The following is a 12,957-nucleotide window of genomic DNA, read 5'->3' as shown; positions in this document are numbered from 1 at the left end:
CCAGCACTTGGAAAGCAGAAGCAGGCAGATGTCTGAGTTTGAGGCCAGCCTGGTCTACAGAGTGAGTTCCAGGACAGTCAGGACTACACAGGGAAACCCTGTCTCAAAAAACTTTAAAAAAATTTTTCTTTAAAATTTCTGAACATGTGATCTTCCTGGTAAGATACAATCCTCCTATGGAAAAACTGTGTATAATATTAACTTATTTAAGTTAATAAGTCTGTTACATGGATTTCAAATACTATCAAAAATGCTTGAACACCTTGAATTCATAGAGAAGTTGGTCACAGGATGGGGGTAGGGTAAGCTTGAAACATACAGGGGAACTGATAACCTTTTCACTATGGTGAGACTCCATGGTATTTATATTTCTCAGTAATAATGACACTATAGTAATATTTTCACCCAAAATTATTCTGCATTTTTAGCTTCATGATAGGTTTAGAAGACTTGCAGGGGTGGGTAATATGACTTTTGGGTGTTTCTGCTTTTCTTAAGCTCTTTCTCAGTTTTTAGCCAGAGCTGAGCTGTGCTAGGTGCTAGTAAACACATGCTTACTAAATGTGAGTGCCCAGCAGGACGGTTTCCCTCGAGTTCTGTGGCAACAAGAATGTTTAGAGCATATTTTTAGTTAGCTATGATAGCTTATAAAGTGATTATACTTACTCATCCCAAATAAATCAAGTCTTGGAGCCCCACAAGATACACAAACATGTATGCATGTAAGTGTACACACATACATGTCCATGTGGCTCAATTGATACTGTAAAGTATTTAAAGTCACTTAGCTGTCACATTTCTAAGATAGCTAATTCCCACTTTACACCTCAAGCATTTGAAATGTCATCCACCGATGGTTCCTTGCTCGTTTCTTGTGGACTGTCCACTTACCAGTTACTAAATGGCACAGTTCAATGGTTCCAACCTTGGCTATCAACTGGGTCTAGAAAAAAAAAAAAACAAGTGTTAAAGTTAAATTTCTGAAAATTTATTCTAAAACGTTGTCGTAGAGATGTTGTGTGTCTGACTTGGTACTGTTTGATGTTTTAGACCTGAGTATTTGAAACTGCTTTCAGGTTGATCAACAGTTGCCGTTTCTTTTCTGTTTTTCAGTGTTACCAGAACAGAAAGCATCGAGGACATCCGGAAGTAGGAGAGATTGATCCGGAGGCTCACCAGGTCAGGCCTGGCACTGCCATTATTGATCATTACTTTCTGACGGTAGTACAGCTTTCAAATGTCTTGATGCTTGTTTCCTGTGAGTACCAAGCACGTGTTCTTTCGCGTTTTCTGATCATAGCCAGCTCTCATGTGTCCGAAAGCCCAGCATTTGCTTAACTGATTCGTAGGGTTTGAATATAAAAAATTTAAAGAGACTTCAGTGAATGGAATGAATTTTGAAACCTAGTAAGATGCATAGATAATCTGATTGTGACTGTTCTTTTTATCAACATATCTTAAAATGAAGACTTTTTGATGAGTTTCCCAGAACTCAACCCTTAAAATACATGGAACGTTAAATTATGTAATTGTAGTGTCAAAAGTCTAGGGGCACCAGCCTTGTCTCCTCTTCGGCATGCTCTCACTTTAGGTCTACCAGAAGGCTTTGGATGCTCTTCAGAGTTAACCCTTTGCTAGGAGTGATTTTTAATTAGTTGTTGTTGAACATTGTGGGTAAAAGGAAAGTTAATTAAATACTTTCTATATAAATAGGAAGATAGAGTCTGGAAACAAGTTCCTGTGGGTATTTGGCTTTTGGTCAGTCCTTCCTGGAAGGAAGCTTGTTGGCATCTGCCCCAAGGCATGATGGGAGCAAGGCTAATGACCTGTTCATCTTCTGGTTCTTTCAGTTTTCTTTTCTTTTTAAAAAGATTTATTTATTTTATTTATATGAGTACACTGTAGCTGTAGGACACACTCCTGCCTCCCCACCCTCCTATTCCCTAATACTGAGGCATCGAGCCTCCACAAGACTAAGGGCTTCTCCTTTGCTTCATATTGTGGCTGGAGCCATGGGTCCCTCCATGTGTACTTCTTGGTTGGTAGTTTAGTCCCTGGAAGCTCTGGTGGGGTCTGGTTGGTTGATATTGTTTTTCTTCCTATGAGGGTTGCCAACACCTTTAGCTCCTTCAGGACCCCATTACAGATAGATTGTGAGCCACTCTGTGGTTGCTGGGAATCGAACTCAGGACCTCTGGAAGAGCAGCCAGTGCTCTTAACCACTGAGCCATCTCTCCAGCCCCTTTTTCAGTTTTCTTAAACAGTGATTCCAACTCTGGCTGCTAATTGCTTAGCTACTCAGAAGACTCACTCTTTCTAATTCCCCTTAAGGAGTTTCAGTAACCCGGCCCACCTGCTTCTCTCCTTCAAGGTGCCTTACCCGAGGGTTTTCAGCATTTGCCACTTGATGAGATCAATGCCTTTGTGATCTGTCTGACCTCAGCACTTCACGAAAAATGGACACTCATGTATGATCTGAGCTTCTGGTTCTGTATGTGTGTTTAGTGGATTTTGTTGTGTTCAAGTATGAGTGTAGAGAGATTGGACAATTTTTTATTGGCCCATGCCTTGAAAGAATATCACTTTTTAGTTAAAAGTAATTTGAGGGACATCTTGATGTTGTCTATATGCTAAATAATGTTCCCGCCTAGATTAAATATAAGTTCCACAAAATGCTATGTTTAAAATGATATATCCACTGGATGTCTGAGTGGATCTGACACGGTGTTGCAGAGTTGAGAACCATGTTTGTATGACCTTTCTTCATAAGGAGTGTTCTATTGATAAACCTTTCCCGGTTTTTGTTTACAAATACCACCAAGGAAAACACCAAAAGCGACCACATAGGAGTGGCAAATGTTCTTGGTATTCAGGTATTATATAAATCAAAGCTTATAGAATTTCCCATCCATAACTCTTTCCTCTCCTGAGAAATTTTTTATGAAATTCCAGGTACATAGGTATATAAATCAAGCATCTACTGATAATAAATTATAATGAAATTTATTTTAGGCCATCTCTTTATTATACGTACAACTTTGCCATTCATTAAAGCTGAAAGCGAAATTGTGCACCAGGGGACAGGCATGCTTATTTATTTCTTATATAACGAATTAAATCATGGCTGAACATTTGATACCACAGGACATCTTCAGTGGTTCTCAGAGTTGATCAATGGTTTGGTTTTATAATGGACCATTCTGAGACTGCCACTTTATATAAATATGTATTTAGAAAGTATATGTAGGGCTATTACAGAAATTCATGGCGATTAAAAGAAATAAACATTGGGCAATACATTTTGATTCTTACTTGTAACAATGGTTGGAAAATACTGAAAGCTTTTTTCCATAATCAGAACTTTGTTTATGTAGGAGCAGAGAACTTTGTATGAGTATTGCAGTCCATGGCATCCAGGAGCCTGAGCTGCGCGCTGCGGGCAGCATTGCTTGTGGTCATGGCACACAGTGCTCAGTGTGTTCAGAACCCAGACAGCAGGGAAGTAACCCAAGGAAGCCTTGGTAAGCAGGGCCATGGCCAGCTCAGTACCTTCCATGCTTGCCTGTAATGGATGCTTTGACTCACAAGGTACGAGACCTTCCATTGTAACCAGATCTTCCTTCCCACCTCCCAGTTTAAGAAGCTAGGATAGAGATGGTGGCCTCATGCAGTGTTCAGATTTTCTTGTTTGAAGCAAAGTTGGGAAGGAAGAAGGGATCACAGCATCTTTAAAGGTAGAAAGAGCCGCAGTGAAGCTACTTACTTGACAATCCTAAACCATCAGATTGACAGAGCCAAGTGTCTGTGCATTACCTCGATGCCGGTTGCAATGTCAGGCTTACAAGCTACAGAACACAGATCTAGCTGCACACCGAGCTCCGAGCTCTGTCACGCTTGGCACCATCCCGGCTTGTAGTTTTATAAGGAATGTAACTAATGTATTTCACCTCAAATTGTGTTGATATTTGAGGAAATCAAGAGCTTTTGTTTGGGGGCATCATATTTCATCAAGTGTTGCTTCTCTAGAGAAGTTTTAGATAAAAGTATGATTTTCTATCGGTTCATTTTAAGAAAAAGCTATTTTACAGAAATACAAGTAAAAGGTTAATATATATTAAATATATAAAATAATACACATTAAAATATAAATAATATATTAAATATATAAAATAATATATTAAAATATAATACATTATATTTTATTATTTATGTTTCTTAGATGTATATGTATCTTATGTATATGTATATATGTACATATATGTGTGTGTACATATGTAGGTACATATGTATATATGTATGCATTATGTATGTACATATTATATATGCATTATGTATGTATATATGCATGTATATGTGTATATGAGCATATGTGTATATATGTTTACATGTGTATATGAATATATGTATATATTATGTGTATATATGTATGTATCATGTATGCATGTATATGTGTATGTTTATGTGTGTATATGAATATATGTGTATACATGTATACATGTATATGTGTATATATGTACATTTATGTGTATGTGTATATATATGTATATATGTATATGTATGTGTGTGTATATATATATATATATATATATACACATAGATATATGGGATGGGATAAGTACTAAGTAAGAAAATAAAACAGGAAAAAAATGAAGGGCAATTACACTGCCTGGGGTAATCCTCTGTGATTTAAAAAAAATGGAGTGCAGAGACGCCCCCAGAGAGAAGAAGGCATCAGGCCCACAGGGAAGCTACACCTCCTGTGGGAAGAGCAGAAGTGGAGCTTGTGCTTGGGGTGTTGGCAAACTTTCGGAGTTGAGGGTGGGACAGGGAAGCACAGGACTGACCAGGACGGTGACATGTCATTGCACAGCTGGCAGCAGGCAGAGACTGTGACTATTACCAAGTTAGGACTCTCATGTAGAACTAAAGAGGTTTCAGTGGACAAGACCAATCTTATGTTACACACATTTAGCATATGCAACAGGCAGCATGCAGCACTTTAAAATGATCTTATAAAAAGTGTATAAATTGTGTGAAAACAGACTCGGACGAGTGCTGATAAGGGTGACACTGTCCCCTCAGAGTCCTGAGTATGATTTTCATTTCTGTGTCTTTAATGCAGAGAATTCTTTGGAATTTGAGCCACACTATTTTTTTCTGTATACCTTGTTTCATAAAAGAAACTTTAACTATGATAAATAATGTTTAAAACTGTGATCATCTGATTAATTGCTTTGCACATCTGAAATTTACATTTGCTTACCATTTAGAGTTTCTGACTAAAGCCAAAGAGCTTTGTGGAAATTTACAAAAGCTTTTGAATTTTATATTTTATTTGAAAAGGGGTGGTTGTTTGAAAATTAACATTATGGTTTTATTATAAAGGCATGTAGTATATGACTGCTGATGAAAAGAAAAAATGGGGTAGGTTTATTATAATTTTTAAATAAGTACATGGTTTAGCAGGAATTAGAGAGCATGGATCATGGACGCTACCCTGAAGTTTACCAGCTGGGTGAGTAGAGGTCCGTAATCTGCATTTATCACCAGATGATCAAACACTCCAAAACATGCAGGGTTGCTTTTGTCTCTATAATTTCTTTTGTGTTTGTTAAGCTATTGTGTCCATAGTTAGAAATAGACATTGCGTGAAGGAATTGCCTTTTTTAGTCACAACTGTTGATTTGGCAAATGAGGAACAAAGGCTATTATTTCAGGTAAATAACAGAGGGAAATATCCACGCATGTTTTCAGAGAAATTGTTAGCTTGGAGACAACGCTATCGAGACTTAGAAAACAGAGTAATTCCTGCTATTATCCCGCCTCTCCTGTGATGAATCAAGGTGACGAGGGAAGGTCATTGAGGGACGGCGAGCCCTCTCTCTGTGATCAGTCCTCAGCTGTCAGAAGCCTCCACCAGGGATTTTCCAAAAATTTAAAATCAGTATAGTAAGAAATGATTAAAAATTATAATTATGTAAGTCCTAGATTTCTATTATATATAGAGAGATATAAATATGAATTTTCCTCACATAGTGAAATATACTTAAGAAATGATTACAGATTGTAAGTAAATTATTATGTCTTAGATTCCTATTACATAGTTATAAGCATAAATGTTTTCCTTATATACTAAAATACATGTACATATATATGACTATTTAGTTTTATTTTCTTTCCTCAAAATTCTTAGATCCTCTAATTTAATTTTTTATTTTTATTTTTTAGTAGAAAGAGTTAAAATCACTGTTAGGGTTAAGCAGAGACGTGGGTAAGATAGTTAACATTATTCTTTAGATTATTCCTGCTGAGCACAGTTTCTCAGTTGTGTTTGGTCTGGAGAGATTCGAACCTGTTTTGGCTAGCTGTTGAAGAAGTTTGTCTGCCCCCTTTGAGTGTCAGTGGCTCAGTCCTACATCCTCTGATCATGTGGGTGCTAGATTCTACCCTTGAAGTATGTTCAGTTTCTCCCTTTTTGATAGAAATTACCTCCATTGTTCAAATACTCAGAACTCCTCATCTCAAATAATTTTCTTTTAATCTTAGTTCTTACTTTATACAAGGTCTCTCTAAAGTCTTTTTTTTTAAAGATGTACTTAGTTTTATTTTATGTGTATGTATGTGTCATCTGCATGTATGTCTGTGAGCTATGTGCATGCAGCGCCTGTGGAGGCCAGAAGAGGGCGCTGGATCCCAACATCTAGAGTTAGAGACAGTGGTGAACTGTCATGCAGGTTCTGGGAACAGAATCTGGGTCCTGTCCAAGAGCAGCCAGTGTTTGAAACCACTGAGCTCTCTCCTTAGTCCCCTGGAGTCTTAACTCACACTTGCTCTCGCTTTCTCAAATTCATCTCTCAGCAGTGCAAAGGTCACCCCCAGCTCACTGTTTACATGCTGCACCCGAAAAGTCCTCTTGTGCCCCTTAATTTACTTATGTTTAGCTCTTAGAATGAGTGGAAAGCGCGACCCCATTCTTTTGCTTCTCACCGAAAAACAAGTCCTTCTAGCATGATTCTCAAAGAGCCTCTAGCTGTAGACTGTGCTGAGTAGATTTGTCTTGGAGAAGTAACACAAATAAATGATCCTCTTGTGAACTGCATCACAGACTATATGAAGGAGAGCCTCATTCTCCAAGTGTTCATAGATAAAAGAGAAAGTTCCATGAATAACAGTGTGTGGGCTGGACTTAGAGCGAGGCATACAGTTTTGCTCCTTACAGGTGTTGGAGGCTGGGAGGGTTGCTGAGTATGCAATTAAGGTTCTGGTATCTTCTTGCAGTTTGAGTCACTGTGAATGTAGTTCGTATACATTTATGATGCATCTAAGTGGAAAGGCGAGTTGTGTGCAGTCCTTGGGGAACTCTGAATCTTCATGCTTCACGGTTTGCCGTGACTTGTCAGACTTGGGGTGCCGCTGAAGAAGCAAGTGGTAGGGCTGGACTGTGCTGGCAAGTGGTAGGGCTGGATGAGTGATTACTCAGTGTGGATGTGAGTGGATGAGGATCGAATACATTAGCGCAGTGTTGGTGGGAGGCTGTTTGACATCGGAGGGACTGTGAGTTGGAAGAGAGGGGGCCTGCGCATCCTAAGGAGGGAAGCAGACAGGTCCAGGTGAAGGTAGTAGCTTCCAGGGAGAGACAGAAGACACACCTGGAAACGGACTCCACGAGTAGGGCTTGAGGAGATTCAAGAGTAACGGGCAGTTTTCACTGCTGGATAACGGAGGTCAAACCAGAATGCCCACAAATACGGGAATCAGGAAAAGTAGTTGTTTTCTAAGTTAACTTACTTTGGAACAAAGGGAAGTGATTCGTTCTCGAATTCTTCCTGCCTTAGGTGGGACTCTGAACTTACTAAGGAAATAGCTCTTCCCAGAGAATCTGGAAACCAGCATGGAGATAAAGGATGGAGCTAAAAGAATTAAAAGTTCATGGCAGTCGCCTCTGCAGTGGGAGGAAGGCGGTGTAAGTGGATGAGTAGCAAGCTAAACCACGCTACTACATGTGCTGATGGTTCCTTAATCATAGATCCTGACCACGAGGAATTCATTGCATCAACTGGGTATATCATTCTCCGCAGTTGCTGGTTTAAGATCAGCTGCTGCAGACTCTGCCCATGATATGGAAACTCTGTATCCATCTCAGAAGAGGCAACCCCATTCCTGAGGGCGGCTGGGTTAAACCTAAGAGGAAGTGATAGCCAGCATTGGTGATACACTTCCTGATGGGGAAGACTCACTCTTGTTGGTTTATTTTTTTTTTCCATATATTTTCTGTCAAATTGTGAGCTTATGAAAGATTTAAACTATTTTCTTAGTAGTGAAATGCAGCGATGTTCTAGAGATCTGCCAAACCAAACCGAGATCCCATGGCACCCTAGAAGTGTTTGGGCAGAAATGCAAGGTAGAAGAGTGGAGCCCTGTGCCATCCTGGCTAATCCGCGAGTACTTGCTTGCCTAGGGCGTCCCCAGAAACAGGAGCAGACACAGGTGTTCTGCTTGCTTGCCTGTGGCTACTCCACAGGAGAGGTGGGAGGGATTTTAACACTGCTGCTTCCTGGTGGTAGGAATACCTGGCAAACAGTGAGCCTGGCTCTATATTTCTCTGGAGAAAATAAAAGCCATGGGGAATCGCCAGTGTGACCTTCTGCTGGGTAGTTGGCACACAGGCACACCACAGGAAACCTCTCTGTTGTCACTCAGTGAACAGGAGTCCGTCAGGTGCCTTCTGGATGCTCTCCATTTAAGGTGCAAGCAGAGTACTGAGCAGAAAGGTATGCCTGATTCCCAGTGGTGAAGCTTAACACCAACTGATGTGTTTATAAATGGGATTTGGGGTGGGGGAGGGGAGGAAGGAGTTTCTCTGGTTCTGTGAGCACAATTATAAGCTTCCCTATTTACGTCTGACCCGTCGTACTGAAATGCTGTCACTAGCGTCATTAGCGAGCAAAGTGTTGATAACATAGTCAAATGCACAGCAGAGTTCTGGCTCCTAGGTGCCTGGGCTAACTCCCAATATTAGGAATAGGAGTCAGACTGCCACTGCTTTTGCCCAGGCTAACAGACGCCCCGCCATTAGCAGTCTGAAGGCAATTTTATTGAAACACACAGCCCTGCTGAGCTGCTCTCCACAGATAAATAAGGAAGGCAGAGAAGAAGCTTTTGTTTTAAAGTAATTATTTAAACCACGCATTACAGGTAATTTTCTTTTGCCGGGAAAGCAAATGCGACCAGGGCTGCCGTATCAATTGGGTGACACCAACGCAGATGCTACGATATTGTCATTTTTAAGAGCTAACACGGTGTTTGATTTTACCTTAAGTACAAACAGAGCAAATTGGATCCAGGTTATCATGCATATGTGTCTTTATAGCTGATATGATGTTTTGGGATAAGCAATGTGACGCCGCCCTCCTAGGGAGTTACGGGAATGCAGCACACTGACTGTAGAGTTCTGGAGGAACAGACTTGAACGCAAACGTGGATGAGGCCAGGAGGGCAAAGAATGTCTTTTCATTTCAGACTTTAAAAGAACCTGATACTAGGATGCTTGCATGTAAGCCACAGGGATTTAATAAAGGTTGTGCATGTCAATGGAGCCACAGCTTTGCTGACACTAATGGTGAAAATCTCAGAAAACTTTTCATGATTACTCGGGGTCCATAAGTCTACCGCCTTTCCTTTGCTTCTTGGGGTAACGTGTTAGCATGCTTGGGCTGCTTACCAGCGTCCTTGCTGGTCTTCCTGCAGATGATGTAAGACTGCATGGGAGATCCTATAGGTGTCAGGGAGACTTCTTCTGCACTGCTGTCCAGGGGGAGTGAAGAGAGCGCGTCAGGATGCCACAGCCCTTAGTTCCAGCCCCACCCCGATGCTTTCATCACAATCTGCCCGTTTATTCAAGGAGTTTGTCTTCCCTGAGTTTTGTGTCCTTGACTCTAGAGTAGACATAAAAATGAAACTGCCCCCCCCCCTACTGTGCTGGTGAAAAGGATGAATACTTGGTGTCTGAATACTTTGGGGGGTATCTTATAAGAATGTGCTCTGGAAGTAGGGGGGAGGAGTATTTTAATATGCTATTAGTAAAATCTTATCAGAGAAATGTATATGTTGCATGTCGTGCCGGCAGTTGAGATAAATGCATCGATTAATGTATGGTCTCTACTTCAGAGTGGAAACAGCTGACAGAAGACAGACACTTAAGCAGATAACTCATCACTGCATGCCGCTTCTTGTTCCATGGCAGAAGATCTTAGCGATATAAAAGGTGCAATTTAATCTTGTCCATGGGGGGGGGTCATTGAGAAGCCTTGCTTCGTGTCCTTCTAAAGAAAAGACTGCTGTGCATCGTATCCCAAATGGGATAGAACCAGCTATTACCTGTCCTAAGTGTAATTCCCCAGGCCTCTGTACATTATATTTAAATTTTTTTCTTAAATGTTATTTCCATGGACAGTAAGAGAAGTTAAATGTTAAGTAACCATTCATAGGATACTTTCTGCTGCCTCTGCTAAAGCACCTTGGGGTTTAGCAGATCTCATGGATCCTCACACGCTGCTGAAGGCCACAGGCATAGAACCCTCACTATGTGGAGGGATGTTAGCTAGCCGGTGAATCTTCCCTCCATTCTGTCTTCTGACCCATAATTCTATTCCTAGGATCTTATTAAGTAAAATGAAAATGGACGTGTCTTAGGTTATTTAGGGACACCAACGTCTAAAATGACCTCAGGGTTCTTATGCAGAACAAGGACCCAGAACACGGCAGAATCCTTCCACGGCGGAATCCCATGGGCCAGGAGAACAAGCAAGGTAGCAGGCAGCCGAGGTGAAGAGAGACAGAAAATATAACGAGCAATGGACACTCTGTTCCCAGGAACCGTAGAGAAGATTGAGAAGGTGTCAGTGTCACTAAACGCTTTTTGAACTTTTGAATCAAATGTTCAAAGGGAAAGGAATAGGCAAGTAGGCTTTATGCCCTGGACACATAAAAGTTGTAGGTTCAATCCTTGGTACTGCCCATCAACCAAACAGTAAGTTAAACCATATAGTCTAATTCCTATAGTTGCATTTCATAAACTACCGGCCACTGATGCTGCTCTTCTCATAGTGAAATTTAGAGCTTAGGGAAGCAACTCGGAGATAGTGTAGACATGTGGGCCGAAACTGCCTTTTCTCACTTAATGTAAAAGGAAGGGAGGAGTCTTGAAAGAACCCTGTTGAGTTGGACTTCATCCCAAGAGGTTGGTAAAAGAGTATGTATCACAGCTATGCATACCAATAAAGAAATAGAGGTGCGCGTGTCTATACTTATACCCTAGGTCTATCTGCAAGGGAAGCCTGGAAACAGATATCCATGCCTGAGAGTGGTGAGCATACCTGGTCTCGAGATCGTCACACCAAGCACTGTTCTTGAGTGCATATGCTCAGCCCAGGGAGTGGCCCTACTAGAAGGTGTAGCCTTGTTGGAGTGGGTGTGTCACTGTGGGTGTGGGCTTAAAGACCCTTATCCTAGCTGCCTGAAAGTCAGTCTTCCACTAGCAACCTTCAGATGAACATGTAGAACTCTCAGCTCCTCCTGTACCAGGCCTGCTGGGATGTTGTCATGTTCCTGCATTAATGATAATGAACTGAACCTCTGAACCTGTAAGCCAGGCCCAGCGAAATGTTGTCCTTATAAGAGTTGCCTTGGTCATCAGGGAAATGCAAATCAAAACAACCCTGAGATTTCACCTCACACCAGTCAGAATGGCTAAGATCAAAAACTCAGGAGAAAACAGGTGTTGGCGAGGATGTGGAGAAAGAGGAACACTCCTCCACTGCTGGTGGGGTTGCAAGCTGGTACAACCACTCTGGAAATCAGTCTGGCAGCTCCTCAGGAAACTGGGCATGATACTTCCAGAGGATCCCACTATACCACTCCTGGGCATATACCCAGAGGATTCCCCACCATGTAATAAGGACACATTCTCCACTTTGCTCATAGCAGCCCTGTTTATAGTAGCCAGAAGCTGGAAAGAACCCAGGTATCCCTCAATGGAAGAATGGATACAAAAAATGTGGTATATTTACACTATGGAATACTACTTAGCTATTAAAAACAATGAATTCATGAAATTCTTAGGCAAGTGGGTGGAACTGGAGAATGTCATCCTGAATGAGGCGACCCAATCACAAAAGAACACACACAGTATGTACTCAATGATAAGTGGATATTAGCCCAGAAGCTCGAAATACCCAAGAAACAATTCATATATCAAATGATTCCCAAGAAGAAGGAAGGGAAGGCCCCTGGTCTTGGAAAGGCTCAGTGCAGCAGTGCAGGGGAATACCAGGATAGGGAGGTGGGAAGGGGGTGATTGGGACACAGGGGGAGGGAAGAGGGCTTATGGGACTTTCGGGGAGGGGAGATCCGGGAAAGGGGATATCATTTAAAATATAAATAAAGAATATATCAAATAATAAAAAAAGGAGAAAACAAGAAAAAAAGAGTTGCCTTGGTCATGGTGTCTGTTTACAGCAGTAAACCCTAAGATAGTTCTTGAGAAGAGAAACCGAGAATCCTTGTGGACACCGATAATTCCAGGGTTGAACCCCGAGGAGTGCGTGCTGAGCATTGTAATGTGGAGCTGCCAGAAGAGAACACAGACAACTTGAGACAGCTTTTGACTGTATACCGTGTGGCCTGCGGGCTAGGAAAATGGTGCCAGTGACAGGCCAGACTTAAATTTCCGTAAAGTTGTTAAAGTTACTGAATAAGTAAGCAAGGATGTAAAGAAAATCCGTTTGAACAGTGGGACACTGCCCAGTCCGTGGAAGAAGCAGGACCGGAGCGATGGCGTCTAGGTGATGGCGTCTAGGTGATGACATCTAGGTGATGATTTCTAGGATGACGAATGAACGACACTTGCTGCTTTTTCAGGTGACCCAGGACCACACTGGCAGCTCATCTCTGACTGTA

General features: G+C 41.4%; 1 protein-coding gene across 8 annotated transcripts in view; it reads left to right on the top strand.

Annotated features, from left to right (window-relative positions):
* Positions 1-12,957, top strand: part of Sox5 (SRY-box transcription factor 5) — a 974,603-nt gene that overhangs the window by 362,471 nt on the left and 599,175 nt on the right. For all 8 annotated transcript variants that reach the window (XM_052175238.1, XM_052175240.1, XM_052175244.1 and 5 more), the window contains one exon: positions 1,114-1,179. The gene's annotated coding sequence lies outside the window, so the exon portion shown is untranslated. The remainder of the gene's footprint in view (positions 1-1,113; positions 1,180-12,957) is intronic.

Source organism: Apodemus sylvaticus, chromosome 2 (assembly GCF_947179515.1).
Source record: "Apodemus sylvaticus chromosome 2, mApoSyl1.1, whole genome shotgun sequence".
In the NCBI taxonomy this organism is placed as follows: domain Eukaryota; kingdom Metazoa; phylum Chordata; class Mammalia; order Rodentia; family Muridae; genus Apodemus; species Apodemus sylvaticus.
The sequence above is the reverse complement of the archived record's forward strand: the minus strand, read 5'-3'. Positions and strand labels throughout refer to the sequence as shown.